The sequence below is a fragment of the Coenobita brevimanus genome, chromosome 27, assembly GCF_032717465.1.
Source record: "Coenobita brevimanus isolate Jiangsu-jjx chromosome 27, ASM3271746v2, whole genome shotgun sequence".
In the NCBI taxonomy this organism is placed as follows: domain Eukaryota; kingdom Metazoa; phylum Arthropoda; class Malacostraca; order Decapoda; family Coenobitidae; genus Coenobita; species Coenobita brevimanus.
This window is the reverse complement of record NC_136980.1, coordinates 8,540,495-8,561,831: the sequence shown is the minus strand read 5'-3', so window position 1 is coordinate 8,561,831 and position 21,337 is coordinate 8,540,495.

Here is a 21,337-nt window from a genome sequence, read left to right as displayed (position 1 = left end):
CATAACATTGTATACATGTCAGTATATAATGAGAGAGAGAGAGAGAGAGAGAGAGAGAGAGATGATGTACTTGAGGTGTTCCTCCGAACCTCATGCACTATAAATTCAGTATTAAACAGAGGGATAGAGAGATAAAGAGAAAGATAAATAGATAGACAGATTTATATAGAAGAGTTATTGCAAGAAAAACGTAGTGAATATGTCCAGCCATTTGATATTTTCATGGGTAACTGTTGAAAAGTATCTTTGAAAAATATTCCTTCGTGTTTCGTGAGTCACATTCTTGCCTTTAGAATTTGGTAAAATCAGTGTTGGAAGTGCATCATCCTCTAGTCATCTTTGACTTGGAGGTATTGGTACGTCCAGCAGTTCATATCTGAGTGACCTTTTAAACGCTATTTGCTCACAATGACGACTGCATACTCGCGCCATGTCTGGGTTAAAGATGTTTTACCCAAATGTATCCACTTTTGAAGAAGAACTTCCTTTCTTGGTAACCTAATGAAGCTTACACCCGTAACCTTCTTTCCAGAGTCTTCATAACACCCGAATACTGCACAATTAGTAGGCATCGAAAAGTTGTCAACAGTACGGCGACCTTAAGAGAACTGAGCGAGTGAGCACCACTGCCGGCCTCCTGACGAAATGCGCGAAGATAGACGCGTTTTCGTCCGGCCACGGTTTGGCCTGTTGTATTCTTTAGGCCTTGGCCCACAGGAGAGATGGCGAGAACTGGGTGGCACAGAATGAGAAGACCCACCACAACTACCCCCACAACCACCACAACTACCACCTCAACCACAACTACCACCATCGCCAGCATCGCCACACTCCTTCTAGTATCAACTCTGGTCTCAGGTGTGTAATAATTAAATCTTACCACATCACATCCTACCACATCACATCTCACCACATCACATCCTACCACACCACATCCTACTACATCACATCCCACCACATCGCATCCTACCACATCGCATCCTACCACATCACATCCTACCACATCATATCCTACCAGATCACATTCTACCAGATCACATCCTACCACATCGCATCCTACTAAATCACATCCTACCACATCATATCCTACCACATCACATTCTACCAGATCACATCCTACCAGATCACATCCTACCACATCACATCCTACCACATCACATCCAACCATATCACATCCTACCACATCACATCCTACCACATCACATCCTATCACATCACATCATACCACATCACATCATACCACATCACATCCTATCATCACATCCACCACATCACATTACCACATCGCCTCTTCCAACAGGTGAGGTGGTGGACAACAAGCTGCTAAGTCAAGTACGGACATGTAAACACGAGTCTGGGTCAGTGTGCATCAGGCCTTTGTCAGGAGGTCCAGCTGGCACTACTCTGGACATCCAACACAGTACAGCCAACGCATCTTCACCGCCGGCAACTGTACCATTACCAGCCACCTCTTGGACATCAATACGTGGAGTGGATGTAGAGGTTGCATTACAACTAGACGAAATTCAGAACAAAGCTGCTGGAATTATTAACAACCCTCTATTACAAATTAACTACCTCCTCTACAAGTAAGAAGGAATGTTGCCTCCCTTGCATTATTTTACAGGTATTTTATGGCAAATGCTCAGACGATGTTGCGTTCATTCCACCTCTATGCCTTCCTCGTGTAACACGGGCATCTGGTAGCGCTTATGGCTTGACTGTCACACTGCCATATTGCATAACTTGCCTGTCAGAATTCTTGCATTCTCCGAACTGCATCTCTTTGGAACGCTTCCAGAGTTGTTTCTCCAAACTTCAACCTACAGCCGTTCAATGCCAACTGTTACAGATTTTTCACGAATGGGGGACACCTGTAATCTGATGTATGGATTATTTTTTGACTTATTTGTTTTTCCTTCCACTCTTCATTAAAAAAAAAAAAAGTGGCATAAAGTAACCTACGCTCGCACCGATGTCAATTTTAGGATAAGGGAGTCAACTGTTTACCGTACAGATGTCAAATATGCAACAAAAGTGTTAAATTTAGCGTCAAGTTAATAAGTGAAGTTGTAGACATTCTGGACGTCAACCTCATGAAGTCACTTGTGATGTCAGACAGAGAGTAAGAGAGAGTCCTTGGTTAATCTTTACCGCATACTATGGTCGAGAACATACTGCATTTGCCCAGTTCCTTTCTTTCTCTTGCTTTTTTTCTTCATCCATTTTTTTCTTTTCATGCCAAACCTTCATCCCTTCAGAGGTTCACTTGTTCCTTGGGCAAATATCCCCATACAAAATAATAATATTATTATTATTGTGATTATTATTATTATTATTCATTTAGAACTTTTATATTATATTACAGTACAATGCTAATTTATTGATACAACTCAGGATTGGAGAAGAAAGATGGCAATTTTAAGCCAAGTTAGAGTAAAAGGAGTATAGTGGCTAATATTGATTTCAGAAAAGGTTGTCAGCAGCATGATATGTCTGTAGTGACGATCAGCATCCAATGTCCTTCAACAGAGAGATGCAAAAATAAGTCGCTGAGGAAATGTCACGAAGCCGAGAACCCAATACTGATTTGTACTTATGTTTGGTGTACAGCATGGCCTAGTGTTGGACCAGCATCACATAGCCTTCAACAAAGAGTATCAAAGCCTTCGTCAGCGCCTACAGATTCTATCAAGTGGTTCTTTTTGCTAAGGTATTTTGAGGTGTGTGGAGAGAACTGAGAGACTGCTGGGATGTGTGAGTGAGGTGGAGGGAAGATAGACCGAGGGTGACGTAGTTGGAGATATGTGAGTAGTTTTGAAGAACAGCAGCATGACATGACGATTCATTTTTGGCCACCCTGGAATTAAGGTGCCTAGCCAGATGTAGTCAGATTGGAGGAAAATATGACTAGTAACCAAGGAGACTTATAAGCTTACAATCTGTATGTTTCATATGAAAAAATTAACAGTTTCTTTCTAGTTTACGTGATTGCGATGTATGTTGAACTGAAAAGAATATGTGACAAACCAAGGAGACTCATTCTTACCTCAGAACTAAAGCCCGTTGAACACCACAACCTTGCATTGAAGTTGCAGGAGTGGCCCAGTTTCGTCAGATGAAAACAGACGACAGTAGTGTGTTGCAATGTAGATGACCTAGCGTCAGACGATGTTGTGTTTATGATATATTTGTGTTGCGTTGCAAGGACATGAGGTGACCACTGTCCTAGCACCACAGCACCACCGCCACCACCACCACCACCAACACCGCCACCAAACAAAAACACCACCACCATCACCACCACAACCACCACCAGCACCACCACCAACATCACCACCGCCACCACCAACAATAACACCACCACTACCACCACCACCACCAGTATCAACAACTCTCACATCACCTTCACAACTAATAACAACTTCATATCCATCATCATCAACAACAACAGCTCCGCCACCACATTACACGTAAAACATTATATGTACACATCACATCCAAGTATAATCCCTCTTCACTCCTTCACGCAGTTTCTCGTGTGCCATTCAAAGCCAGATTAAAGTGAACAGAGTATAGGTTGGGAAGGTTAAGACAGAAGAAAAGTACATACGAGCAAGTTGTGAGTCTTTTTCATTTCTTATTTTGAGAAACTCCAGAACGCTATGATGCAATATTGAGGAAAAATGCTACAGCCAACATCTTGCTCAGTTCTCAGCCATGACGGAGGTACAATTACTGATGACTTACGAGTGAAAATATTGTTCCTCATAATTCCACCATAGGGTCATCAGTAACCGTAGGAAGGGCTGAGAACTGGACCCACATTGATAAAACATTTTTTCTCAATATTTTCCTAGAATAACCACCTAAAGCCTTAATAAATATAGATAAAATACAAAGCCTGGCACCATTTTACAAGATTTTAACCTCTCACATGCTCTATGGGTGTGGTAGCGGTACTTGTTCTCACTGTTATAACGCGTGTTGTCTCTGCCTGTGGGAAGAGAGAATGTGAGTGGAATGAGTGTTTCGTTGTCCTCAGAGAGCCCCACAGAATGATAACACATCTACCAAGTCCGTCAGTAGCAATGGTGCAAAGGCCAAATTTCCCTACATGTTTAGGCCTCCTCACCAGGACGACAATCAGAACGATTAATATGAAAATCAGTCGACGAGTAAGACACCATAATACACCACACCAAAGACACCATACATACACCAAAAAAGAATCTCACCACAACACCAGACACCATACCACCCTCTCAAAAAACAGACACATACCATCTCACTCCACACCGCCACACCACACACCATACCACCCTCTCACTCACACCACACCACACCATACCACCCTCTCACTCCACAGCCACACCACACACCATACCACCCTCTCACTCCACACCGCCACACCACACACCATACCACCCTCTCACACGCCACACCACATCACGTCACACAATACCACCCACCAAACCCTCTCACACCACATTACACATAGTCACCCTCCCACACCACACCAGACTAAAGGTATTAACCGATAATGATGATGATGACGATGATGATGATTATAACTTCTCATCCCTGTGGGAAGTTTTATTCTTGTCAGTATTATTATTATTATTCTTACTTATATTAAACCTACGGTATTTCAAAGGCTGTTTGACCTAGATCCTTCAGACTTGGTCAACAGTCCAGCTGTCTGCTTCTTTGGCCAAATATGGTGGCAATCCGTCAATCGGATGGATATTATCCGGAACACAGACGCAAGAGTCATGCTACCTCAAGTCCTAAGCTAGGAACCTGAAATTATACAACAAAATAACCTTCAGGCGGAAAGGCGTATGGTTCCATCGATTGATTATTCATTATCGCCTGGGGTCACAAACTGGGACCTTTCCGGATACGAATGTCACCTGAATTTGCATAAAGGATTAAAGCAGGGACACCAAACTTGTTGGACTTGTAGACTGTGATGACGTAAGGTGACCTGCATAAGATCAGTGACGACCTAGGTCGCTATAGCTCGGCTTCTGGTAGACAATGGCTGTGGGAAGTTTTTCTATCAAAATTGTCCTTGCTCAGTTTTACGATGTTCTTCTTCTTTTCTTCTTCTTGTCTTACTCTCTGGCCTATATTTCTACCCAGCCTGCCTCACAATATGATGATGATGATGACTCCGCCCCATTCATCCACTTTATAACAGTAAAAATAAAGTAATAATACATTTGCATTAACCTTTCATGTCAAAGACCCATTTTTGTTTTTTGTTTTTAGTCTTGCACCTACGACGTCATTGTCAATTTATTAAGGTCAATAATACCACCAACTTGGCTCAGACTTTCGTCCTTCTGCAGCTTATATCTCGTACCTCAGTGGCAGGTGCTGCACCTACACGTGGTGGCGCTCACTCTGGGCGGAGCAACGACTGTGGCGTCCACCAGCTAGACATATTACCTGCACCTTGCTGTAACCCTGGTCCGACCCTGGTGAGGCGTTGTCTACATGAGGACGGATCCCCACACAGTGTACGAGTATGTACTGTACTGGACCTGTAGCACGGCCCCAAAGACTTACTTACCTGTGGTCGACGGGTCTGCTTGTCAGATAACCAAGGTTAAGCAACAAGAACAATAAATATCAGTGTCAGAACACAATATTATGTCTGTAGCCTACTGTACTGTACAGGTGTGCGTAAGTCATAAGCTGGCAAAAGCAACGCTGAATACTGATAATGTTAAGATGAGTATAACATCGAAAATAAGTCACGGGAGAGGTGTTACAGCCAATATTAAAAGGATAAAAATAACATTAATGGCAATGATAGGGTGAAATACGCAAAAATAAATCCAGGGAGTGGTGTTACGAACCTCCTGTGTCAAAAAGAATGCAGTACAGGCTTTCATTAACCTAGGATAAGACACACACACACACACACACACACACACACACACACACACACACACACACACACACACTCAGACACATACACACACACACACACACACACACACACACACCAGACCACTAGTCATACACACCTTCTCACACCTACACACACACACCATACCACCCTCTCACTCCCACACCGCCACACACACACACACACATACACCACTCTCACTCCACACCGCCACACCACACACCACACCACACCCACACTCTCACACCGCCACACCACACACCATACCACACCCTCTCACTCCACACCACACACCACATCACGTCACACAATACCACACACCACAAAAACTCTCACACACACCATTACACATAGTCACCACTCCCACACCACACCAGACTAAAAGGTATTAACCGATAATGATGATGATGACGATGATGATGATTATAACTTACCAACTTTCCCTGGTGGGAAGTTTTATTCTTGTCAGTATTATTATTATTATTCTTATTATATTAAACCTGCGGTATTTCAAAGGCTACGGTTTGACCTAGATCCTTCAGACTTGGTCACCTGATAGTCAGGGCAACTCGGGCAGCTGCTCTTTTGGCCAAATATGGTGGCAATCCGTCAATCGGATCTCCCCGGATATTATCCGGAACACAGACGCAAGAGTCATGCTACCTCAAGAGCCGCCTAAGCTAGGAACCTGAAATTATACAACAAAATAACCTTAAGGCGGACGCAGGCCGGAAAGGCGTATGGTTCCAATCGATTGATTATTCATTATCGCCTGGGGTCACAAACTGGGACCTTTCCGGATACTCCGAATGTCACCTGAATTTGCATAAAGGATTAAAGCCAGGGATACCAAACTTGTTGGACTTGTAGACTGTGATGACGTAAGGTGACCTGCATAAGATCAGTGACCTTGACCTCTAGGTCGCTTTATAGCTCGGCTTCTGGTAGACAATGGCTGTGGGAAGTTTTTCTTTATCAAAATTGTCCTTGGTCAGTTTTACGATGTTCTTCTTTTTTTTTTCTTCTTCTTGTCTTACTCTCTGGTTTTCCTATATTTCTACCCAGCCTGCCTCCTTTTTTCAATATGATGATGATGATTCTCCACTTTTTTTTTTTCCTTTTTTCTATTCATCCTATTTATTAGAGTATTAATATAGTAATAATATTTTTCTTTTTTTTCATTTATACTTTCATGTCAAAGAGCCTTTTTTTTTTTTTGTTTTTAGTCTTGCTACCTACAACGTCATTGTCAATTTATTAAGGTCAATAATACTTTCACCTTAACTTGGCTCAGACTTTCATCCTTCTGCAGCTTATATCTCGTACCTCAGTGGCAGGTGCTGAAGGGCAGCCTACACGTGGTGACGCTGTGCACTCTGGGCGGAGCAACGACTGTGGCGTCCACCTGGGAGCTAGACCTCATATTACCTGCACCTTGCTGTGGGAGGGACCCTGGTCCGACCCTGGTGAGGCGTTGTCTACATGAGGACGCCCGATCCCACACAGTGTACGAGTATGTACTGTACTGGACCTGTAGCACGGCCCCAAAGACGCAGTTACTTACCTGTGGTCGACGGGTCTGCTTGGTCAGACTAACCAAGGTTAAGCAACAAGAACAATAAATATCAGTGTCAGAAAAACACAATATTATGTCTGTAGCCTACTGTACTGTACAGGTGTGCGTAAGTCATAAGCTGGCAAAAGCAACGCTGAATACTGATAATGTTAAGATACGAGTATAACATCGAAAATAAGTCGCTACGGGAGAGGTGTTACGTAGCCAATATTAAAAGGATAAAAATAACATTAATGGCAATGATAGGGTGAAATACGCAAAAATAAATCGCAAAGGGAGTGGTGTTACGAAGCCTCCTGTGTCACAAAGAATGCATGTAATCTAGGCTTTCATTAATCCTAGGATAAGACTCACACACACACACACACACACACACACACACACACACACACACACACACACACACACACACACACACACACACACACACACACACACACACACAATCAGTTGTGTAACGTCACACACACACAAATCAGGTTATGTAACACACACACACACACACACACACACACACACACACACACACACACACACACACACACACACACAAATCAGTTGTGTAACGTCACTAAGGTTGAGTGTCACACACACACACACACACACACACACACACACACAAATCAGTTATGTAACGTCACTAAGGTTGAGTGTTTCTCACACACACACACACACACACACACACACACACACACACACACACACACACACACACACTATCATTTCTGTGACATCATTAGGGTTTATTGTTTTACACACACACACACACACACACACACACACACACACACACACACACACACACACACACTATCATTTCTGTGACATCATTAGGGTTTATTGTTTTACACACACACACACACACACACACACACACACACACACACACTTCCTCTCTCTTGTTCTACTTATAATAACCAACTTTATTCTGTTATTGCTTGTGAATCTTGCTCCTATAGTCTGTTTGTTTTCATCTGACACAACTGGTCTACTCCCACAACATAACTACTCAGTGGCGGCTGCGTGATATTCTGTGAGCCTTGGATATGATAGGAATGAGTCTCCTTGGTTACTATTGTCTGTTTTCGCCTAACAAATAATCCCTAACCCCTTTTGAGTTTATGTGATGGCCACGTGTTGTCTGATTGGAGTTGATTTGACTAGTAACCAAGGAGACTCATTCCTACCTCATAGCTAAGGCTCAGTTCATTTCATACAACCAGGATTTAATATTCAAGTTGTGGGAGTGACCCAGTACCGTCAGGTGAAAACAGATTATACGTAATTTGCATGGTTACAAAATGTATCACATTTGCATATTATATAAGGCCAAAGGTGCTGACGAGGAGCCTAGAAGTGGTGAGTGGAGCGAGGCAGCTGCACTGACCACCCAGGAGTCAAACCTCCTCATACTTTCCCGCACCTCACCGCAACAAGGCCCCTGTTGCGTCCCTGGTGAGGCGCTGTCTACCACAAGGGGGCGTCGGATTCCTCCACGGTGTATGTACGAGTACTGTATCGTACCTGTAGGACGGCCCCACAGCAGCAGTTGCTTACTTGTGGTCGACGGGTCTGCACGGCTCAACATCCTGGGGTTAAGCAACAACAACAAGTTAAGATCACAACATACCGTCTTAAATACCGCTACTAGCAGTTATTGTGGCACCAGGTTCATCTGAACGTGGACCTGCTACACTGTAGGTTGAAGTTGCCCTTTTTCAGCAGTCTATCCTCCTTCTTTCGGGGAACAGGGAGGTAGATGTGGGACGTTGTACAACCAGGTGTACCTCCATCACCTAGTTATATCGGTGTCACCACGTGAAGGCGTTACTCTCCAGCACCACCGTTGCAGACAACGCACTATCAATTTCATTTATATTAAGAAGTAAAGTTCATTGTACATCATGATTTATTTGTTTGGGGCTATGAGAGGACTCCTTCACGTGGTGGTTCAGATTCACCCGGGCAGTGGAGCTACGTGATTATACAAACGTCTGTACTCGTATCCCTGGCAGGTGGTTCCCTCTAGCGGCCATCTTCCCTAAAGCCACACTAATTAGTCCGATGGCAAGAAAACTAGACCAGTACAGATTTAAATTGGAATCTCATTCAAACAGTAAAACAATCCATAGACAGGTTAAAGAAAAACGAAAAAGATATTCACAAAATATTATTACTTTGAAGCACATTTATCTTCTCTTTGACAGGCTGTTCCCTCCAGCGTCGGTCCCCCTCCAAACACCAATTCGTCGGCAAGTAGGAACATTAAGCCAATATTCTGATTCAAATAGTTCACTAATCCATAAGCAGGTATGCCAATTATAAAAGCAGAAAATAACAATAGTATCATTCAGAAATCCTGTCCATTTCAGTCAGCGGTCTGCTGCTGCCAGGTGTGTTGCCTTCAGCGGCGAGGTTCACTGGGGCGGCACGATTCCTGAAACAGTTAACACGTCCATTGGTTGACTGAAACGTTTATTGTTGTTCTTGTTGCTGCTGTTGTTGTTGTTACTTAACCCTGGTCTGTCTGATTGAGCAAACCCGTCGACCACAGGTAAGCACTTGCTGCTGTAGGGCTGTCCTACAGATACAGTACAGTACATATATCGTATAGGGATTCGGCGCCTCCCTGTGGTGTACAGCACCTCACCAGGGTTAGCCCATGGTCCTACGGCGAGGTGCAGGGAAATAATAGGAGATCTGGCTCCCGGGTGGACACCACAGATGCACCACTCAGGGTCACAGCGCCAACACATTAGGTTCCTCTTCAGCGCCAGTTGCATACAGTAAAATGGAAGAAGGATTAGTAAGATATTTACTTACATGGTAAATAAAAGAATCAAAAGAACATTATAAAAACATCAGCTGAAATATGCAATGCAGTGAACAGAATGGGAAGACGTGGAATTACTTTTACTCTCATACTCCATAGGTTCACCTGAAATGTGAACCCAGTGGAGTGCAGGCTGAAGCTGCCTCCTTCTGCAGCCCACCAACCTCCACTCGAGGGATAAGGAGACAGCTGAAGGATGATTGTATAACCAGGATGCTCAGCCCTTCTCCAGCAGCCAAGACTTAAGCCAGACCAACAGGGCAGACCACTCACACACTACAGCACCTCCCCCCCTGCACTTGGTCTAAGGGTCCAAGGGCAGACCACTCACACACTACGGCACCCCCCCCCCCTCCCTGCACTTGGTCTAAGGGTCCAACATTTGACTTGTCCTCTGAACCTGACATCTGACCAATTGCTCTCAAAATCGAATTACTCCATCCTTGCCTGACCCTCAACACTTCCACCAAGCTTGGTCCAAATTAGATCAAAACTAAGTTGACCTTGCCTTATTACTTTGACCTTTGAATTCATGTTGCGAATATACATCTTCATCCTTGCCTGATCATCAGCACTTCCAAAATTCTGTCCAAATCCAGTTACAAATGTTTTCAGTACGGGGTCTGACATTTGATCTTGTCTCATAAACTTGTCCCTTCGCTGAACGTCCTCAAAGTCAAATACCTTCATACCTGCCTTACTTTCAACCCTCCCACCAAGTTTGGCTTAGGTCGTTTTAAAACTATGAACTGATACTGGCGTGTGACCTTGACCTTTGACCTATTGTTCTAAAAAAGAAAAAAAATCAATAGGTCAGTCTCTGGGAAGGCCCTCAACCCGTCCACCAAGTCAGTCCCAAATCGGATCAAGGCTGTTTAAGAGATTTTGCTGACACACCGAGGCACGGTCTCACACATATAGCGCGCGCGCACGCACACACACACACACACACACACACACACACACACACACACACACACACACACACACACACACACACAGCCACTACACCCAACCTACGTCTTCCAGATGGAAATGTTAAGGAAAGCAGTGTGCAGTCATAAAGGGAGGGAGAGAGAGAGAGAGAGAGAGAGAGAGAGAGAGAGAGAGAGAGAGAGAGAGAGAGGATAAAAAAGACGTCACCAGAATGAAGGGGTTAATGACAATGTGAAAATGGTGTGTGTGTGTGTGTGTGTGTGTGTGTGTGTGTGTGTGTGTGTGTGTGTGTGTGTGTGTGTGTGTGTGTGTGTGTGTGTGTGTGTGTGTGTGTGTGTGTGTAAAGTTGCCTATCCATCCATCCATCCATCCACTCATCTATCTATCTATCTATCTCTCTACATCTGATTTAACAGGCGAATGACAGTGATGTTAAGAGATATATGGCTTAGCTTTTATCGGAGAGAAGTGATGGCTGACTGGCTTATTTCCTGGCTTTCTTCCTGGCTTTTCATCCTGGCTTTCTTCCTGGCTGGCTTTCATCATGGCTTTCTTTCTGGCTTGCTGTCGATTTCCTGCGGTTCCGTACGTCTATCTGTCGACAAAAATCATCTTCATCATCAACATCATCATCATCATCATCATCATCATTATCGTTATTATTATTTCTATCATTGCCCTCTATTCATCTTCAGTGTTGAGATGCAACAATAGATTACCGCTGGAATATGATACTAGTCACGAAGAAGTGCTATGTACGTGGAGCCGCAACATTCTCTTATTCTGCCACTGAGCTACGTGAAATGAACTCTAATATGATGCTAGTCACGAAGAAGTGCTATGCCACAATCACCTTCCATGTCACCTTGATCTCCAGCATCTGTCTGTCCTCCCTCCAGCCCACACTATCCTCACTCTTCTCTCCACCACATCCCTCCACCTCTTTCTCTGTTGCCTTCCCTCTCTCACGCTCCACCTCATTCACATACACTCTCCTAGTCAGTCTCTCACTCTCCATTATTTCCACATGGCCGAATCATCCCAGGGTACTTTTCCCAACACTTTCAATCACATCCACATGCACACCAAAACGCTTCTTTACTTCCTGATTTGTTGTCTGTCCCTCCACATAACACCACATTCACATCAACACCACAACGTTCCTTTACTTCTTCATCTGTCTGTCTGTCTCTCCACGTAACTCCACATCCACATCAATACCACAACGTTCCTTTACTTCCTCATCTGTCTGTCTGTCTCTCCACGTAACTTCATACCCACATCAATACCACAACGTTCCTTTACTTCTTCATCTGTCTGTCTGTCTCTCCACGTAACTCCTCATCCACATCAACACCACAACGCTCCTTCACTTTCTCACTTGTCTGTCTCTCTCTCTCTCCACGTAACTCCACATCCACATCAACACACAACGCTCCACTACTTCCTCATTTGTCTGTCTGTCTCTCCACGTAACTCCACATCCACATCAACACCACAACGCTCCTTTACTTCCTCATTTGTCTGTCTGTCTCTCCACGTAACTCCACATCCACATCAACACCACAACGCTCCTTTACTTCCTCATTTGTCTGTCTGTCTGTCTCTCCACGTAACTACACATCCACATCAACACCACAACGCCCCTTCACTCCCTCATTTGTCTGTCTGTCTCTCCACGTAACTCCACACCCACATCAAAACCACAGCGCTACCTCACTTCCTCATTTGTCTGTCTGTCTCTCCACGTAACTTCACATCCATATCAACACCACAACGCTCCTTTGGCTTCCTCATTTGTCTGTCTGTCTCTCCACGTAACTTCACATCCATATCAACACCACAACGCTCCTTCACTTCCTCATTTGTCTGTCTGCCTCTCCACGTAACTCCACACCCACATCAAAACCACAGCGCTCCTTCACTTCCTCATTTGTCTCAGCGTTGCCGTAAATACTAAACACTGATTGATGTGCATGAAGTTAAATGGTTATTATGCCAAAATAAATCATAGTACATGCTCAAAAGTAAAGAAAAAAGAAACTGAACCACACACAATAAAAAAATGAACAAACCATGTAAATAATACTTCATTAGTCTGGCCTGCATGATAGAAGAGAGTATGTGCGAGAGGCGGAAGAGTGGAGAGGGAGGTGGAGACAGAGGATGAGATGAAGGGATGGAGTAGAGAGGTATATGAGAGAGGGGGTGTAAGTTGGGGGATGGAGAGTGAGGGACTAGCCACAAATAGATTACTTCAGTTGACCATAATATGTAATCCATGATGTTATTGCTGGCCATTATACAGTACTATGCTACACTCGTTTGCAGTTCAGCTACGCATGATTCATTGAAAGACATGCTTCTGCTGTTACTGAACGCTTTTAAGTAAGCATGACTGCGAGTGTTTGCCATTGGTCTTGTGAATAATTTGCTAAATGATAAAGTAGCAACGATCCTGCCGGACCGGTGCAGGTTGACAGTAGTCGACGATGTATTCTTTCTTGTTTTAATGAGTGTATTAAGCACACACGATACATTTTCAACGACTTAATGATAGACATAAATAACAACACATGTTGATGCCTCCTAACCATGTCAGAATCACCATTGCCCAAAAACAGCATAAATGGGTAGTGTGGAATTTTTCCACGTCTAGGTCCGTTGCTCATTTGTTTTTTCACATTAGAAGACGATTTTCACGAAACAGAAACCCTGTCTGTCTGCCTGTCTCTCCACGCAGCTCCACGCTTCTCCCAGATAACCTATTTCCACATCACTTTTCACACTAATAAAGACGATTTGGTTCAGCTGAAAGAACTGATAGCTATTAAAACCCGATGAACAAAATCCTGGCTTACCTTTGTTTATCTCGGTAAGACGGGGAAGCTGTTTAAACACTATTAACACTGACAAGATATAGACACAACTCGAGTGTCCTCCCTCCGTCACAGTTAGAGGGTGACTGACGGGATTCGAACCTCCTATGGTTCACCGAGTTCCGGTTACAGATATTATTCCCATTTATCTATCTATCTATCTATAGCCAGACGTCTACATCCTGTAAGGGGTGACCATAAACAAATCGCTTCCATGTCGCCCTGTTTCCTGTAATATTGCTGCCCTTCCCTCAGCTTACACCCCCCTCTCTTACGCCATCCCTCCATCTCATCATCAGTCCCACCTTCCCTCTCCCCCCCTCCATCTCACTCACATTCACTCTCCCAGTTAGTCTCTCTCATTCTATCCCCTCAGCTTACACTCTTCTCTCTCATGTACCTCTCTACATCCCTCCATCTCCTCCTCGGTCTCCTCCTCCCTCTTCCCGTCCATCTTACATACACTCTCCTGGTTAGTCTCTCACTCTCCATCCCCCCAATTTACATCCCTTCTCTCTCATTCACTCGTATCTCTCCACCCTATCCCTCCCTCTCATCCTCGGTCTCCCCTTCCCTCTCCCCTCCCTCCACTTTACTCACATACGCTCTCCTAGTTAGTCTCACTCTCCATCTTCCAACTTATACCCCGTTCTCTCCTATACCTCTCTCCTGCATCCCTCCACCTCATCCACAGTCTTCCCCTCCGTCTTCCCTCCTCCACTTCTCTCACATAGACCCTCCTAGTTAGTCTCTCACTCTCTATGCCCCCAGCTTACACCCCCCTCTCTGCCTGTGTGTCAGTCTCTGCATGTCTGTCTCTATGTCTGTCTGTCTGTCTTTCTGTGTCTTTGTTTCTTTATGTCATTTTATCCGCCTGTCTGTTAGTCTGTCTCTTTTTTGTCTGTCTGTCTATCGCTCTCACGGTATTTCTAACTCCTGAATGTTTGTCTGTCTTTCTGTGTTTTTCTGTTTGTCTGTACTGTTGTTTGCAGATGATACTGTGTTGTTGAGTGAAGACGAAGGGGAGCTGCAAGGCTTGGTGGATGAGTTTGGGAGAGTGTGTAAGAAACGGAATCTAAAGGTGAATGTTGGGAAGAGTAAAGTGATGGTCATCGAGAGAGGTGAAGTCAGTGAATGTACAGTGAGGTTGGATGGTGAGGAAATGGAAAATGTGAGTACGCGTAAGTACATGGGTAGTGTAATGAGTAAGGATGGAAGCTTGGAGGGTGAAGTGCTTGTAAGGGTGCAACAAGGAAGAAAGGTCGCTGGTTCCTTGAAAACAGTGATAAGAAACAGGGAAATGAGCATGGAAGTGAAAAAGTTACTACATGACAGTATTGTGATACCAACTCTAACGTATGGAAGTGAAGCTTGGACCTTGATGGAGGGACAGTCAAGAGTGAGAGCAGTGGAAATGAGTTATTTGAGAGGAGCCTGTGGAGTCACATGGAGAGACAGACTGACAAATAAGGATGTGAAGGAGCGATGTGGTGTGATGTGGATGTGATAGGAAGCGTTAGGAGAAACACACTGATGTGGTTTGGCCATGTGGAGAGGATGGAGGGTGAAAGACTGACGAGGAGAGTGTATGTGAGTGAGGTGGAGGGGAGAAGAGGGAGGGGCAGGGCAAGGATGAGATGGAGGGAAGGAGCGGAGAGGTATATGAGAGAGGGAGGTGTAAGCTGAGAGCAGGGCAGTGATATGGCGGGGGAGAGGGGGCCATGGAGGCTATTTGTTTGTGGCCATCCCTTACGGGATTAAGGCGTCTGGCAATAGATAGATAGACTGTCTTTATGTTTACTCCTGTCTGCGTGTTTGTGCGTGTGTGTCTGTCTGTCTGTCTCCCTGTCTGTTAGTCTCAGTTTGTGTGTTCATGTTTCTCTGTCAGTTTGTCTATCTGAGGGCGTATCTGTCGCTGTCTGTTTTGTCGTGTGTGTGTGTGTGTGTGTGTGTGTGTGTGTGTGTGTGTGTGTGTGTGTGTGTGTGTGTGTGTGTGTGTGAATGAAAGAATGATTGAGTAGGTGAGTGAGTGTTTACTGCTGAGTGTGTGTGTGTGTGTGTGTGTGTGTGTGTGTGTGTGTGTGTGTGTGTGTGTGTGTGTGTGTGTGTGTGTGTGTGTGTGTGTGTGTGTGTGAAAATTTAAGATGTTCGGGTGGATGCGTTTAAATGAGAGCCTGTACGTTATTTAGTGAACCTCGACACAGTATGTATGTACAGTATGTATGTATGTATGTACTGTACCTACGGCCGTGCACAGAAATGACGTTGCGTAATAGTTATGCAATATACGTTCAATACGTAATATACGGGTCGTGAAGGCAGCGAATTTGCCGTACACTGAAGAGGCGACTTTCCCCTACCCGATGGTCCACGCATGGGTAGAGGTGTGGAATGCTTAAGAACACATAAAAGATAAAAGATACAGTACGCTTTTCAATGTCCATCCCCAGTTGTGATTGGACAGAAGCCACGGGGACGGGTAAACAGATGCGCGACCCACAGGAACGACGGAGACTAACCGACGTAAACAGACAAGCAGTGTGATGGCAGACTTAGAGCAAGTCTTGTATTACGCTTTGTTTTTGTAGATGAAGTAGGCCCCGGCACGGATTTAGGGGAATGCAAACAGTCTATGCCCCAAGCTATATTATTTCTTATCTATTTACAGGCAGACTCCGTAATCCCGTAAGGGTGAGCCACAAACAAATCGCCTCCACGTTGCCCTGTCTTCTGTCCTTTCGATGTACTCTCCCCAACTTACACACCCTCTCTCATATACTTCTCCATTCCATCCCTCCATCTCATCCTCGGTCTTCCCCTCCCTCTTACCCCTTCCACCTCACTAACATACACTCTCCTAGTTAGCCTCTCACTCTCCATCCTCTCCACAGGCCAAACCACCTCAGTGTGCTGTATTTCTCATAACGCTTTTTGTCACATTGAGCAGCAGATACCCAGTTGCTCCATATATATTAAAGTGGATGTCTGTTGTATAAAACCTTTATTCCGACTTCGCCTCTGCAGTAGACATCACAATGGAAAGAACATTATAGCTTCACCTGATGTCTCATGAAGAATAGTTGACTTTCTCTCTCTCTCTCTCTCTCTCTCTCTCTCTCTCTCTCTCTCTCTCTCGCTCTGTTACGGTAATAGGCACAGGAACATGCAATGAAGGTAAGGTATGCCAATGTACAACAAACCTTGAAATGACAGGAGGTTCCACACACACACACACACACACACACACACACACACACACACACACACACACACACCACTTGCACACCTCTCATCTCCAGCGAAATGATGGCAGGTGTGAAGTTAGGTTAGGTTAGTTTAGGCTGGGTTGGATTAGGTCATTTTAGGCTTGGCTGTATTCACTTACATTAGGTATGGCAGGATTAGGTTAGACCGGGTTAGAATACAAAGGTTTAGATGTGTTTAGCGTGGGTTATACTAGGGCTTGACTGGGTTTGGTTGGGTTAGGTATATGATGAGATTAGGTCGGTTTAGATATGGTTAGGCCGCATCAGGTTAGGTTAGGTTAGGTATGGGTAGATTAGGTGAGATGACGTGAGGTTAAACATAATTAGACTGGGTTAGGTGAGGTTAAGCTAGATCAGGTTGGGGTAATTTAGGCTGGATTAGGTCATTTTAGGTTAGACGGGGTTCAGTAAGACCAATGATGTGTAGGTTAGGTGAGACTGGGTTATATTAAATCGCTATAGATAGGATTAGTTCGGGTCGGGTTAGGTGAAGTTGATTTAAGTTAGGTGTGGGTAGGATGGGTGAGATTGATACGGATTAGACTTGAGTAGGAGGGATTGCAGCGGCCCCACATCCTACCTAGAGTACAGTGACGCCTTGTACTGTTAATTCTTTGTCTCTACACGATTTTATTTTACTGTGAAGGTTATATGGAGGCTGTGTCTAATCCCTCATGTGTGAAAATTCTCTCTCTCTCTCTCTCTCTCTCTCTCTCTCTCTCACACACACACACACACACACACACACACACACACACACACACACACACACACACACACAAACACACACACACAAACACACACACACACAGGACTGAGTAAGGTCATGAGTATGTGAAAAAAAATGCCAGGGTGCACAACGAGATGGATATAATAATAATAATAATAATAATTATAATAATAATAATAATAATAATTATAATAATAATAATAATAACAATAACGATAATAATAATAATAGTAATAATAATAATAATATTGATGATGATACCAACTCTAACGTATGGAAGTGAAGCTTGGACGTTGGTGGAAGGACACAAGTCAAGAGTGAGAGCAGTGGAAATGAGTTATTTAAGGGGAGCCTGTGGAGTCACATGGAGAGACAGGCTGACGAATGAGGATATAAAGGAGCGTTGTGGTGTTGATGTGGATGTGATAGGAAGCGTTATGAGGAACACACTGAGGTGGTTTGGCCATGTGGAGAGGATGGAGGGTGAAAGACTGACGAAGAGAGTGTATGTGAGTGAGGTGGAGGGGGAAGAGGGAGGGGAGGCCGAGGATGAGATGGAGGGATGGGGTAGAGAGGTATATGAGAGAGGGGGGTGTGAGTTGGGAGCGAGGCAGTGAAATGGCGGGGGACAGGGCGACGTGGAGGCGATTTGTTTGTGGCCACCCCGAACGGGATTGAGGCGTCCGGCAATAGATAGATAGATAGACAGATAGATGACGATGATGATGATGGTGATAATAACAAAAATAATAGTAATAATACTAATACTAATACTAACACTAATAATAATAAAATGACCATCACAGTAGGCTAATGGGTACAGAACAGGAATTATTTTTCAGGTCTGTTTGAAGCAAAGATCCGTCTGCCATGGACTCAGGAATGCAGGATGGGGATGGCTTTGGTCAGAATGGGCATGATAACAGTGGCAGCCCCGAAGTCTGGGTGAAAGGCTGGGTCTACGAGAGTGAGGGAAAGCGTCCTGAAGGCAGATGACAGCAGGGTGATATGTAGAGGGAGAGGAAAAACAGACAGGGCCTTGTGGGAGAGGGTGGGGGAGGGATACATGTGCAGGGTGTAGGCCGGGCTAGGAGGAGGGAGCGGGTGGGAAGGGAGAGGGACAGAGATGGAATATACTGTACATTTGAGAAGGTAACTGGTGCAAGCAGTGAGGTGGGCGGAGACGGTAGATTTAGATGAGATAATACCTACAAAATGCCAATCCAGGGACGGAGGTGTGGTGGGCCAAGAGGGTGGAATTGTGTGGTAAAGAGTGTATTTGTGTTTTGGCCCCAGTGGACTACAGGCTGAAGTTGCCCTGTTACTGCAGTCCACCATCCTCCTTTCAGGGGATTGGGAGGGAGTTTAGGGCCTCATATCCAGGTGTAGTAGGGCAAGGAGGTGCAGAGGTATGGCAAAGGAGTGTGTGAGAATGTGAGGTATGGAAGTTCAACCATCATTAACATCACTATTTTCATTATCAGCATCACTATCATCATTATCATCATCACTACTAGAAACTTTATCATTATTTTCATCATCACTATAACTATCAACATTATCATCATTACTATCATCACTCTGGTTATCAGTTATCACCATCTTTATCATCAGTCATCATTACTATCTTTATAACTATCATCAGTCATCATTACTATCTTTATAACTATCATCAGTCATCATTACTATCTTTATAACTATCGCCATTATCGTTATTACTATCATTTTTTTGTTATCAGTCATCACCGTCTTCATTATCATTACTACCATCACCACCATCATCATCATCACCACCATCACCTATATCATCATCACAATTCCTTTCAGTCCACCTTTATCATCACTAGGCATCATCATTACTATTGTCTATATGTTTACCCACCTTCCTAATTCTATACCTACCTACCTGTCTACATACCTATATACCTACCTACTTATCTATTTCTCTGCCTTCCTCCCTTCTCCTCCACTTTATCTTCCCACCTACCCACTACTCTACCTACTCGCCCCCCTACCTACCTACCTGCTTTCCAGTCACTTTTCCCTCCAGTTTCACTTTACCTACAAAGTCACACAATTTAAACACGTCACTCGTAACTCTTCATTCCTCAAAGCAAATCATAAATGCTTCTTGAGTAAATAGTTTTGCAGTTTACATTATCAGTGATTCACTGATTCATATCTGTGTTATTCACTTTGTTGGTTCTAACTAAAGCGTTTTGCATTTGAGCGATTGGTTGCTGATTATAAATATTTTAAGGATTTGTAATTGGAATTATTGATAATTTATTCAAATATTAGTCATTTGTTCTCAGGTGGTTTCTGTTCTTTCGGTATAAGTGGTTCGTTTGGTTTTTGCGACACAATGAACTTCCCAGACAGCGTAGGTGATGTGGTCAGCCTCACTAAAATCAAGGCGGCGTATCAGCGGTAGATTCGACAACTAATTTCACTACGCACAGCCAAAACTACCCCACACACTCGCAGCCGATGCAGCAAAAGTGGCGCGTTTCGGGCACTGCTGGTGGGGATAGCGGTCTTGTGGTGCATATATACAGCAGTCTGGCTGGAGAGGGAGTTACATGAGTTTGTTCGCGAGACGCTGGTTAGAAAGACACAGCAGGAGCACCCGTGGCTTTCCTGGTTTCATGGGATCCCAGCCTTATCTCAACTTGCTCCTACCACACCGCTCCCCACTCCCACTCCCGCTCAACGCAATCCAGTCCTGGGATCAATATTGGTGCTCCCTGTAAGATTCCAGGAGATGTTTCACCTCTATCGGACTGGTGCACCGCTGGCACCGCTTCCGACACACTTCTGGGCTCGTGCTTTCCTGTGTGCTTTATTGCCAGTTTGGCTGCTCCTCATGTCAGCTGCAGAGAACCATTCCAACACACGGCCTGAACCCCGTGTAGAACTGGGGGACACAGGACTAGGGCAGCAAGATAGGGAGAGAGAGGACTGGACAGATCAAGTGTCACATGACGCTGGCAGAAAAGACGAGGGGGAGAGTGATGCTTCAGAGGCAGGTGAAAATGTATCAAGACAGGTGAGAGACGAAAAGGGGCATGAGGTGAAAGGTGAGAGGTGTGAGATAGAAAGGTACCATGAACAGGAAAGGTAAGACCATGAAAAAGATGAGGATTATGAGGATGAAAACGAAATCTGTGTGTCAGAAAACGGAGATCAGGAGG